Raw genomic sequence first — 13,675 nt, 5'->3', positions numbered from 1 at the left:
AGAGAGGCGAACTAGAGATGTGTCGGCCATGACAGGTGTGTGAGAAGGCTGTGATGGACAGGAACATGCTGTTGCTGAGTGAAGTCCACAGAGTTGTGTGCAGCAGTTGGAGCTCTCACAGGCTCTGCCCCTGACCAGGCTACCCATTCTACCCTGGCACTGAACAACAACCAATGTCCGAGATAGAGAATGGCTAATTTTCTGCATTGGGACTCCTTGAAAGACCTCCATGCTCCTTGCTGACCACAAAGTCCATGTTGGTATCCATGTCTTGTGCTACAGGCTTGGGACATGCTCATCTCCATCATCGGTGCTGCCACTCTAGGCCATGTTGATGCTCAAGATCCATGTTGATCTGTGTGACCTGTGCTGCTGCCTGAGACTGTGTTGACATCCCTGGTTTGTGCTGCCACCAAGGACCATGTTGGCATCCACGGTTCTGCTTTGTCTGGGTGTCTGTGATCCTATTACTCCCTGAAGGTCATGTGGATGTCTGTGATCTGGGCTGCCCCCTGAGGCAGTGTCGATGTCTGTGGCTGCTGCTGGAGGCCATGTTGAGGTATGATCTGGGTTACTGCCCAAGGCCACGTGGATGTCCGTGGTCTGTGCTACCAATGAGGCCCATGATGGTGTCCATGGCCCGTGTTACAGTGGAGGGCTGTGTTGATGTCTGTGGTCTTTAGTGTGGCTAGAGACCATGCTGAGGTCCACGGTCAGTGCTAGGGCCCGAGGCCATATTGATGTCTGTGATCTATACTGCTGCCAGAGACCATGTGGAATTCCGTGATCTGTGCTCCTGCTGACTGTAACTGGCAAGGAAGCTTCTTTTGTGTGGTATGAATGCCTGCAGGCTCACAGTCGAGAAAGAGGGACATAGACGGCTTCTGTGACAACTTCTCTCCCCACCATTCTCAACTCCCCCAAAGAAACAGTTTAGACAGGAAACCCTTGAAAATTCATAGAAATTGTGATAGGGATGCTGAAGCATAGCTCTTCACAGTTAATGGATTCTGGCAGGGGCGGGGTCAGGTCAGAAAGGGTTCAGTTTTCTTTAAGGGGCCGGCCACTGGGAGTTTGACCATGATCCAGTGAGTATATAGGCAATGCAAATTGGACTTGGCATTTTTTTTTTATCTTTTTTCTTTTTCAATTTTTTTCTTCTTTGGGGGGAGCCGCAAGGGTGGGGTGGACCTGGAAAGACTGGGAAGTGAATGTGTTTGGGGTACATTATGTGAAACTCCCAAATAATCAATAAAATATCATATTAGAGGGGCTGGAGAGATGGCTCAGAGGTTAAGAGCACTGGCTGCTCTCCCAAAGGTCTTGAGTTCAATTCCCAGCAACCACATGGTGGCTCACAACCATCTGTACTGAGATCTGGCACCCTCCTCTGGGCGTGCGGGCATACATCGAGGCAGAATGTTGTATACATAGTAAATAAATAAATCTTTAAAAAAATATATCATATTAGAAAAATGCTTATTAGTTTTACATAGGTGTGTGTGCAAACTCATGTGCCATGTCATAATATAAAGGTCAAAGAACAACTTTTAGGAGTTCACTCTCTCCTTCCACAATATGGGTTTGGGGGCTTGAACTTGGGTCATTAGGCTGGCAGCAGCAGCCTTCAGCTCCAGGCTTCTCAATCTGTGGATCACGTCCTCTTCGACAAACCTCTACCTCCAAAACTATTTAATCACAATTCATAACAACAGAAAAATTACAGTTATGAAGTAGCAATGAAAATAATTTTGTGGTTATCACCACAACATGAGGAACTGCATTAAAAGGTTGCAGCATTAGGAAGGTTAGGAGCCATTGCTTCAGCGGCTGTGCCATCTCACTGACCCTCTCGTAATAAGAATGAGGAAAATAAAAACTTACATGAGAAAAAAATGATAAATAGAGTTGGTGTTAAGATGAATCAGATGTTGGAATTATCTGACACAGATTTTAAACTAATAATCTTAAATCTTCCAACAAATAACTAAAGCTATCTTGAAACAAATGAAAAGCAAGACATTCCCAGACACAAAATAGAAGCTACATAAAATAATCAAATAGACATCACAGAACCAAGATACAATAATAGAAATTAAATGCCTATTACATAGTTTCAATTATTTAGTGAATCAGTAAACTTGAGGATAGGCCAATGAAATTTTCTCATTCTGAAGAATAGAAACAAAAGAGATCAAGGGGGAAAAAGAAAGGCTCAGTATCTATGGGATAATAACAAAAATAAGACACTGATGTCATTGGAGTCCTAAAATTAGAAGGAAATAGGCTGGGTCTGGGGCTTAGTGGAAGAACACTTGCCTAACACGTGCAAAGTCCCTGGGTTTGATCTTAACAAAGAGGATGTGGTACTTAAGCACTTAAAGAAATGATGGTGGAGGGCCAGAGCTATGGCTTGGTGATTAAGAATGACTATTATTACTGTTGCAAGGGTCTTGAGTATAGTTACCAATGCCCATGGTTTTGTGACTTGTAACTTCCTCTAAATTCAGCTCCAGGGAATTTGATGCTCGCTTCTGGACTCCATGGCTACCTCCAAGCACATGATACACATACCAAGATGCATACTCACACATACACACACAAATGCACATAATTGAAAAAAACTTCAACAAAAAGAAAGAATGGATAAAAGCTCTCAAGAACTGAGCAAGACTTAAAAAATTACCCTTCTAAGGGAAAAAACATATTGAGATAAATCATAGTGGAATTTCTGAGGAGTAATAACAAAAGAAAAAGTCGAGACAGAGAGAAATGATAGATTACCTGTATCGAAATACCCAATTCTACTTTCAGAAGATTTCCTATCTGAAAGTATCAATACCAGATGGAAGTGGTATGTTTTTCAAGAGCTTAAAAAAATACTCTCAAGTATGATTTTTATATCTATTTAAAGTATCCTTCAGGTGTAAATGAGAAATCACAATCTCACAAAAAAGATGTTCAAAAATTGGTTGCCACTAGCATTTCCCTTCATTTTTTTCTAAAAGAAGTGATTCAAAAAGAAAATAGTAAAAGAAGGACTATTGAGGCAGCAGAAAGAACAGAATAAATATAAGCATATAAAGCAGAGTATCTACATAGGTTTTCTGAATGGTATTTGGTGATCGGAACATGTCTGAGATCCAAAACAACAATATTTTCTGGGTGGTGGTGGTACACACCTTTAATCCCAGCACTTGGGAGGCAGAGACAGGTATATTTCTATGAGTTCCAGGTCAGCCTGATCTACAGAGTTCCAGGACATCCAGGGCTGTTACACAGAGAGAAAACCTTCCTCAAAAACAACAACAATAAACAAAGAAAAATAATATTTAAGTGTGGCAAAAGAAAAATGTAAATGGGAGTAATGATTATCTTTTTTTTTCATTTTTTTATTGAGAAAAGGAGAAAAAAAACAAGTTTCCACCTCCTCCCAGCCTCCCATTTCCCTCCCCCTCCTCCCACCCTTCTCCCCCTCCTCCCACCCTTCTCCCCCTCCCCCCACTCCTCTCCCCATCCCTCTCCAGTCCAAAGAGCAGTCAGGGTTCCCTGCCCTGTGGTAAGTCCTAGGTCCTCCCCTCTCCGTCCATTTCTAGGAAGGTGAACATCCAGTAACTAGATTCTATATTTTTTTTGGCACTCTGGCGTCTAGGAGATTGCTGACTGGGGAGAAAGTGTCTCTTCCAGAATTAGTCAGCATTTAGAGATAAACTCAGCATAAAGCATATGTTTTATACACAAACTAGCCAATACCAAGCCTATGTTCTAAATTTCTGCTTTTAAGACTAAATTGAGTAACTAAATGTGACGGTTGTGAAAATTTTGACAATATAAAGTTTCTGAAGGTTTATGACCAAAAATTAACTCAGTACCAGACATGTTAACAAATCTCAATTTTTTAAAGATTTATTTTGGGTTTTTAAAATTATGTGTATGTGGGGGCTTGAAAATGGCTCAGAAGTTAAGAGAACTTGTTGCTCTTGCAGGAAAAACTGGGTTTGATTCCCAGCAGCCACAGGAGAGCTCACAGTCATCTGTAATCCAGTCCCAGGATATCTGATGCCCTGTTTTGAATTCTGTGGACTCCTACATGCATATGGCATACTTAAATACATGCATACGTACATACAATAATGTATGCACACATACAGAGTAAAAAATGTGTACATGGGGGGGGGAGCTATATGCATATGAGTGTGGGTGCTGGTGGAGGCCAGAAAAGAGCATCAAACCCTTGGGATGGAAGTTTGGGTGGTCATGAGCCACCTAATGTGAGTGCTGGGAACCAATCTCAGGTCCTCTGGAAAAACAGCAAGCATTTTTTCATTGATTCTTTTTCTTTCTTATTAATTTTTTTTCATCTATTTTAAATGTCAACTACAGTTTCCCCTCCCTATTCTCTTCCTATTCCTATCCATCCCACCTCCTATCTAAACCTCCACCCACTCCTCCTCCATTCAGAAAGGAGCATGCTTCCCATGGGAGTCAACAAAGAATGTCCTATCAAGTTAAGGCAGGACCAAGCTCCTCCCCCTACATCAAAGCTGGGCAAGGCATTCCAGCATGAGGAATAGGTTCCAAAAAAGCCAACTCATGTGCCAGGGACAAGTTCTGATCCCATTGCTAGGGGCCCTACAAGCAGACTACACAATTGTCACCAACATGCAGAGGGCCTAGGTTGGTCCCATGAAGGCTTCCTAATTGTTGGTCCAAGTCTATGAGTTCCCATGAGCTCTGGTCAGCTGTTTCTGTGGATTCTCCCATCATGATCTTGACCTCCCCTCCCCCTTTGCTCATACAATCCTTCCTCCCTTTCTTCAACAGGACTTCCAGAGCTCTGCCCAGTGCTTAGCTGTGGATCTCTGCATCTGCTTCCATCACTTACTGGCTAAAGGCTCTTTGATAACAGGGTAGTCAGCAATCTGATTACAGGGACAGGCCAGTTCAGGCACCCTCTCCACTATTGCTAGGAGTCTTAACTTGGGTCATACTTGTAGATTCCTTGGAGTTTCTCTGGCACCAGGTTTTTCCCTAACCCTGAAATGTCCCCCTCTCAGTACTCTCCTCTTCTGTTCCACCCCCAACTTGACCAACCTGATCCCTCATGTTTCCATTCCCCATCCCTTCCCTTCAACTTACTCCACCCCAGGAGATCTCATTTATTTCTTCTTTCCATGGAAACCCATGCACTCCTCTTGGGGTCCTCCTGTTACCTAGTTTCTCTGGGACTGTGGATTAAAGTCTGGTTATCCTTCTGCAAACACTCTTAATCAGCAAACCAAATCTTCAGCCCTGGACAAATCTCAAATATTTTAAAATTGAATCATGCATGATTCAAACAGAAATCGGTAGCAAAAAACCAACATAAACTGGTAGAGTGGCACATGCCTTTAATCCCAGAGACAGGCAGATCTCTGAATTCAAGGCCAACCTGGTCTACACAATGAGTTCCAGGACAGCTAGAGCTATGTAGAAAGAGCCTGTCTCAAAAAACAAAATAAAATGCAGCATAAAGAGTTTTGAAGAATACCCATGACATGACCAAAGAAACAGGAATCAAATAAGAACAGCTCACATGGGCTAACAGAGACTGAAATGGCAATCACCAGGGCTACAGGGGTTTGCACCAGGTCCTCTGTGTGTATATTATGACTGTTGGCTTGGTGTTCTTGTGGGACTCCTAACAGTGGAAGCAGCAGGTGTATCTCCAACTCTTTGGCCGGCTCTTGGAACTATTTTCCTCCTATTGGGTTGGCTTGTCCTGCCTCTACATGAGGGGTTTTGTCTTGTCTTGTGGTATCTTGTTTTGACCTGTCTAGCTGTTGTCGTTTGGAGACCTGATCTTTTCTGAAGAAGAAAGGGGGACAGAGAAGGTGGGGTGAAGGGAGAAGGAGGAAGCATGAAGAAAAAATGGAGGGAGGAGAAACTGTGGTTGGGATATGTTGTAGAAGAGAAGAATCTATTTTCAATTAAAACAAAATAAGTCGTAAAGAAGATTTAAAACCTATACCACTTTTGTGGAGTGGGAGCTCACCATTTGGCACTAGAGTCTAATGACTAGACCATCAATTGATGCCTAGTCTTATAGAGCGCCACCTTTTCCACTCCTAACCTTACTCAGTTATCTGTAGTTATTTTTGTAGGGTTGAAGCTTCATGGGCCTTTTCCTGTCCACTTTGGCATGTTCGTTGGTATCTTCTTTTATTATATATAAATAACATTATATGAACTCAACAAGTTACAATTAGGAATACATGTGAATTTTATTTACACACACACACACACACACACAGAGAGAGAGAGAGAGAGAGAGAGAGAGAGAGAGAGAGAGAGAGAGAGAGAGAGATGCGTAAAATAACAATTGATGAAAAAAGCCCATGAGTTTGAAGGAGAGCGGGGAGAGGTATATAAAAGGGTTAGGAGGGAGGAAATAGAAGGAAGAACTTTTGTAATTGTTATTCGATGTCAAAAAATGTACACCTCTAAATAAAGATAAAATATCCCAAAATCATGTGGGCTGAAATAGATGGAAAAAAACTAAGATCAGGGCAGATATTGATAAAACAAAATTGAAAAAAACAAGAGAAATAATCCATTGAAATGAAGACCTGGTTCACTGAGAAGACAAGTTCAATAAAATCAAATTAGTAAAATTGGAGGTAAAATGGCTATCATCACAACAGATATTAATAAAATTTAGAAAATTATAAGAACATGACTTTAACATCTATGATCATATTCTACTAAATTTGAAAGTCTACCAAAGTTAAATCAAGATGAAATTTAAATAAAGTGGATCTATAACAAGTAAGGAGATTTAATAAACAATAAAAAAGAAATCTCTAAACTTGAGCCAGTGAGATAGTTCAATGAGTGAAGGGCACTTGAGCCAAGCTTGACCTAAGTTTGAACCCTAGGACTCAAATGGTGGAAGGTGAGAGCCCAACCCTGAAGGTTGTCCTCTGACCTTCACATATAGCCATGGAACACGAATGCACACACACACACACACACACACACACACACACACACACACACAGAGAGAGAGAGAGAGAGAGAGAGAGAGAGAGAGAGAGAGAGAGAGAGAGAATTAATTAATGTAATTTTAAACTAAAGATCCAGATCCAAACGGATTCCCTGCAGAATATTTCCAGACCTTTCAAAAACTCTCACCAGTATTTATCAAAATATTTCATAAAAGAGAAAAGGAAGGAACACTTCCTCTTTTTAACAAAACCAGTACTAGTCTGTTGCCAAAATGGATAATGACATAAATAAAGAAATGAGAAAATCTCCCTGATGAACATAGATATAAAATTTCCAAATAAAATACTTGCACACAGGATTCAAGAGCTCATCAAAAAGATCATCCATCATGAGCAAGTTGGCTTCATTCTAGAGATGCAGGGATGATTCAACATATGCAAATCAACAAATGCAATTAATCACATAAATGGACTCATGGATTGAAATCACATGACAAGATTCTACATGGCTTCATAATAAAAGTCCAGAGGAGACTAAGAAACATATCTCAACATATGTAAAATAAACCTATAGCCAACATTTTACTAAATGGGAAGAAAACTTCATGTATATATACTGAAAGCAAGAATATATACTGAGAACAAGGGTGTCAATTTTCTATACTATTTTTTCAATATAGTGCTTGAAGTACTAATATTGTGCTAACACATGGGAATAGAGAGGCTTCACACAGATAAGGAAGAAGTCAAAGCATCCTTATTTGCAGATAATATGACTGCATACATAAGAAACCCTGAAGAATTCATTAGAAAACTCTCATTAGAGGTGATAACCACTTTCAGAAAAAAATAGCAAGATATAGCATTAACACACAAACCCAGCAATCTTTTTATGTATGAATGACATATTGAGAAAGAAATCAGGGAAATAGTCCCATCTCAATTGCCTGTAAAGACATACCTTGAACTAAACCTAAGCATGGAAGTAAAAGATCTTTACAATGGAAGCTTTAAAACTCTGAATAGTGAAACTGCTGAAGTCACAATAAGTTGCAAAAAGCTCCCATGCTCAGGGATTAAAAACAATTGATATTATTAAAATGGCTGCTCTACCAAAAATGATTTACAGATTCAACCTGATCTCCTCCAAAGTTCCAACATAACTCTTCACAGAAATAGAAAAAAATTGTCTTAAAGTCTTAAAATTCCTATAGGCATAGAGAAGGCTCTGGATGGCCAAAGCAATCATGAATGAAATTAACCCTGCTGAAAGTATGTCCGTATCTGTTTTCAAGTAAGTTCTTAAAAAACAAAACCTAACTAAATGTATGATGTACATGTGGCCCAGCACTGTACTCCTTGGCATTTACTCCAGAGAAATGAAAGCTTAGACTTAAACAAACATTTGCATGCGTATGTTCATGGCAGCTTTATTCAAAATGACCCAAACCTGGAAAAGATTCATAATTTTAATAGGCAATTGCATAAACAAACAGTTATATGTTCGGGCCTTGGAATGCTAATCATCAAAGAGGAATAAACCATGCTATACACAGCCATGTAGATTAATCTCAAAGGAGTCATCTTGACTGAAAAAAAGCTAACCCTGCAATTTTATAAGCAGCATGATTCAACTCATGCATTTTTGAAATGACAAAATTACAGAGATGTAAAACAGATTAGTGGCTGCTTATGATTGAGTATGGGGGCCAAGGCAAGAGTGAGGCAGATCATAACAACAAAGTTGCCCACACAAACACTTGGTATATGTAAAACTGGGTAAATTCAAATAAAATTGCTCTCTCATTCTAGTGTTCATATCCTGATTATGATATTGTACAGTACTAATGCACGGTGTTCCCACTCAGGGAAACAAGCTGAAAATTAAATGGGATCTCTGTTGTATTATTTATAGTAAATTCATATGAGTCTACAATACATTTAATTTAAAAATATGAAAACATTGGTTGTCATAGTCTTTTTAAAAAATAAATATTTATTTATTTATTATGTATACAGTCTTGTGCCTGTATGTATGCTTGGATGCCGGAAGAGGGCACCAGATCTCATTATAGATGATTGTGAACCATCATGTGGTTGTTGGGATTTGAACTCAGGGCCTCTGTTGTAAAACATCTCTCCAGCCCTTATTGTCATATTCTAATTTGAATAAAAATAAAAACTTATGTAACATTTTCAAGGAAATGATTACTAATTACTACTACTACTACTTCTTTTGCACTTTTCTTTTTTTTTTTTTTTTTTTTTTTTTGGTTTTTCGAGGCAGGGTTTCTCTGTGGTTTTGGAGCCTGTCCTGGAACTAGCTCTTGTAGACCAGGCTGGTCTCGAACTCACAGAGATCCACCTGCCTCTGCCTCCCAAGTGCTGGGATTAAAGGCGTGCACCACCACCGCCCGGCTCGCACTTTTCATTTTTAATTCCTTTTTTGATTGTTTTTATTCTTATTTATATGTATGTATGCATGTATGTATGTGTGCGTGTTTACCATACATATGGGAACACATCTGTGAAATCCAAAGGAGGACACTGAATCCCCCAGAGCAAGAAGTTGTGGACCACCCAATGTGGGTGCTGGGAAACAGTCTAGAGTCCTCTGTAACAATAACTATGTGCTCTTGACTAATGAATGAGCTGTCTCTCTAGCCCCTTGTTTTTATTTTATTTTTTTAATCATAATAGTTATGCACATCAGTCATAAAAAAGTACTTATAGCATATATATATGTTAATCAAAAGACATGTATGAGATGATGTTTTTTTAGCAGACTTATTTATAATATCACCAACTGAAAACAACCCAGACTGCCAATAACAGTAGAATGAATAAATAAATTCTGGTATATTTATACACTGAAATATTATATAGGAATGAAAATGAACAAACTACACTGATGTCTGGTATCATGGCTGAAAGAGGTCAGACATTCACTAATCTTTGCTATAATGTTTCATGCCAAAAAATTGTAAGCCACATAAAAAGTATTTAGTATGTTAGAAGTTGAGATACAGGACTTTTGTGAGCTAGTGACAGAACAGGATACAGGGGGATGGAGCTTCTGGGACAATACTGTGTTTCCTGACCTAAGTGCTGGTTACACAGGGTGAGTCTATTTGCACATTTCCTTAAGTAAGACATTTAAGGCAGACTTTCTGTTAGTATGCTGTATTTTAATTAAAGTCTACTTTAAAATAGATTTAAAACTAGAAAAATTAGATGTTTTTTGTATATGGTAAAAAAAACAAATCCTGAGAGAGTAATGGCATTTAACATTAAATCATTTTTTTAATTTTGTTTATGTTCTACTTAAAAATTGATTGACTGTGACTGATGTCCAAGTGTTTCCTTATCTCACTTTTTCTTGGGAATTCAAAGCTTTCTGTTCAAGTCTAGCTCATTTTGAGTTTATATTGTGTAGTGATAAGGGTCCAGTTTCATTCTTTGGCACGTGCATTTCCAGTTTCCTCAATACTATTTGTGGTCGTGCATTCTTGGCACTCTTGTCAGAGATCAGTTGTGTATGGCTATGAACATATATTCTGAGGTCTTTGTTATGTTTGTTGGCAGATAGATGGATAGGTAGATAGATAGATAGATAGATAGATAGATAGATAGATAGATAGATAGATATAGATTATAGACATATCTTTATTCTAGTACTGATGAGTAGTTAATACCCCAAATATGTAACTAAGACCTAAAACTCAGCAGAAAAATAAACAGAAGACAGGAAAAGCTAGAGAGATTTCTCAGAAGTTAAGAATTCTTGTTCCTCTTGAAGAGGATCTGAGTTTCTTTCCACCAAGCACCTGGGGTGGCTTCAAACCACTGTAATTCCAGCCCCGGGGTATCAGATGCCCTCTTCTAGCCTCAAAGCACCAGTACTCGGGTGTGTCTGTTCTCATAGATAAGCAGATATTCAGATAAACAGATATAAGCATACACAATTTAAAGTCAAATCTTTTTTAATAGACAGGGACTTGAATAAACATTTCTTTCAAGAAAACATATAAATGGTCACCAGAAAGATACAAAGATGGTCATCCAAAACCCAGTTATTATGTGCATTATAAAAACAACAACAACAGCGAAACCACTAAAGGCAGGACTGGAGATGTAGCTGAGTGGCAGATCCCTTGTGTAGCATGCACGGTATCCTGGATTGCCAGCACTGCCGCCGAGAAGAATGCAGTCTGAGTGTGGGTGAGAATGAGAAAACAAACCAATGGAACTCTTTACTAAACTGGTGATGACATATAATAGTTCAAGGCATTTGAAAAGAAGCACAGAGCTTCCTCCAAAAGTAGCACTATTTATGATATGATCCAGCAGCTCCGTTTCTGTACAAATAATCTAAAAGAATTTATAGTGGGATCTCACACCCATATTCATTGCCATACTCATTACAGTAGCCAAGTTATGGAATCAACCTGCCAACAGACAAATGGAGAGAGAAACTGGGAATATATGCACAGTAAAATGCTTATTATTGGTAGCCTGAAAACAAAGAAATTCTGACATTTGTGACAACAGAGTTGAACCATGAAAAAATAATGCTAAGTGAAATGATCTATTCATAGAAGGAAGAATATCCATTTAGATAAGACCCCCCAAAAGGTCAAACTCATAGAAGCAGAGGCTAGAACTGTGGTTACTGGAAATCAAGGATGGAGAGGACCAGAAAGTTAACCGATTGCTGTAAAGTTCTAGCTATACCAAACATATTAGCTTAAGAGATCTTCTACATAGCATTGTGGCTATGGTTAACAGTCCTATACTGTGTGCTTAAAATTTGATTGAGAGCTTTTGGGAAGTAGAGTCATAAGGATCACCAATTTAAGCCCAGCTTTGATAACACAGTGAAACACCACCTCAGGTAAACTCTTGGGTGGAAAAAATAGATCTCATACTAAGCATTTTTTTAATCAATGATACTTTGGCAGGTGATAGGGATGGTTTTATGGATCTGTGAATACATCAAACTCATTATATTGTGTGCATTATTGAATAAGTGAAGGTTTCTTATAGCAACTATACCCCAAGAAGGCTACTAAAACTAAAAGTGGTCAATAGTCATAACTTGAAATATAGGTGATCTTAACGTAGGTCCAACAGTCACAACTGCATAGGGTTTTTTAAATAATAAAGTGAGGTTTGTTAGTGTGGTTTCCCTCACTTTTAAAAATGGAAAAGATGCAAAACCAAGTCCAAACCTTCCAACTCTACTAGGTCAGTATTCCAAAGCTGCCTCCAGGTCACAAGTAAAGTGGCATCAGCCTTAGCTTCCTCAAGTCCAACTCCATTTGGGCTCTCGAGTTTGCTTATTTCCTTTTGAGCTCAGCAATATATTTAAAAAGATAGGTATTATCTTTTGTCCAGAATTTATAGGTGTTTTGTAGGAATGAGCTTTTGCCTGAGCATCTCACAGACAGTATTGCCAGAAATAGTGTAGTCTCATTGCTGCAGTCTGATAATTTCCACATTCTCCTCTCCCCGGCCTCTCACATCTTCACTTGAGCTTCTGACTCAGCCGCATCCAAAAGGTATCTGGCACATCCTGTTTCACATTTCCACCAGGATGTCTCATAAGCAAAGCAGAGCGTGCTCTCCTCCCACCCAAGCATTGCTTCTCCGGCCGTTCCCCTTTCAATCCATTAGTGGACTAATTACAGATCTTCTCAAGGTAGCAATCTAGCTGTCCTGCTAAAATGCCTCATTGCCCATCATTCTTTTATAAGCATATCCTGTTCCACCCACTGAAAGCCATGTACTGAATTCCTTCACTGTCTTTCATCCCCACTAGACCCTGTTTCCAAGGCCCCGTCAGTTTGTAATCAGGGCACAGCCATAACCTTCTTAGGACCACCATTCTTTTTTGCATATTTTTACTTTAAAATTTTACATAACAACCCCAGTTCCTCCTCCTTCCCCTCCTCCTTCCCTCCTCCACTTCCCCCCTTTCCCATATCCCATCCACATCTCAGATGGGGAGTCAACAAGGTTTGGAATACCAACTTGAGGCAGGATCAAGCCCCTCCCTCTCATATCAGGGCTGAGCAAGGTATCCCACCATAGGGAATGGGCTCCAAAAAGCTAATTCATGTACCTCTGATAGGTCCTGGTATGATTGCCAGTCCTACCCACCCTCACAGATCAAGTCACATAACTAACTGTCACCCACATTCAGCAGGCTTATTTGGTCCCATGCAGGTCCCCCAGCTGTCAGTCCACTAGTTCGGTCAGCTATCTTTGTGGCTTTCCCCATCATGCTCTTGACTCCCCTTGCTCATATGATCCCTCCTCCCTCTCCTAAACTGAACTCCAGGAGCTCTCAGCCCAGTGCTTGGCTCTGGGTCACTGCGTCTATTTCCATAAGTTACTGGATGTAGGTTCTATGATGACAGTTAGGTTAGTCACTAATCTGCTTACCAAGGAAAGGCCTATTCAGACACCCTCTCCACTATTGCTAGGAGTCTTAGCTGAGGTCATCCTTGTGGATTCCTGGGAATTTCTCTAATATCAGGTTTCTCCCTAACCTCATAATGGCTCCCTTTATCAAGATAACCCTTTCATTGCTCTCCCTGTCCGTTCCTCCTGCAACTCTGTCTTCTTGATCCCTCATGTTCCCATTCCCCATCCCCTCCCAGTTTACCCAAGAGATCTATTTTCCT

Source organism: Microtus oregoni, unplaced genomic scaffold (genome assembly GCF_018167655.1).
Source record: "Microtus oregoni isolate MIOR12 unplaced genomic scaffold, Mior012 000190F_ref0000421, whole genome shotgun sequence".
In the NCBI taxonomy this organism is placed as follows: Eukaryota; Metazoa; Chordata; class Mammalia; order Rodentia; family Cricetidae; genus Microtus; species Microtus oregoni.
This window is presented reverse-complemented; position numbering follows the sequence as displayed.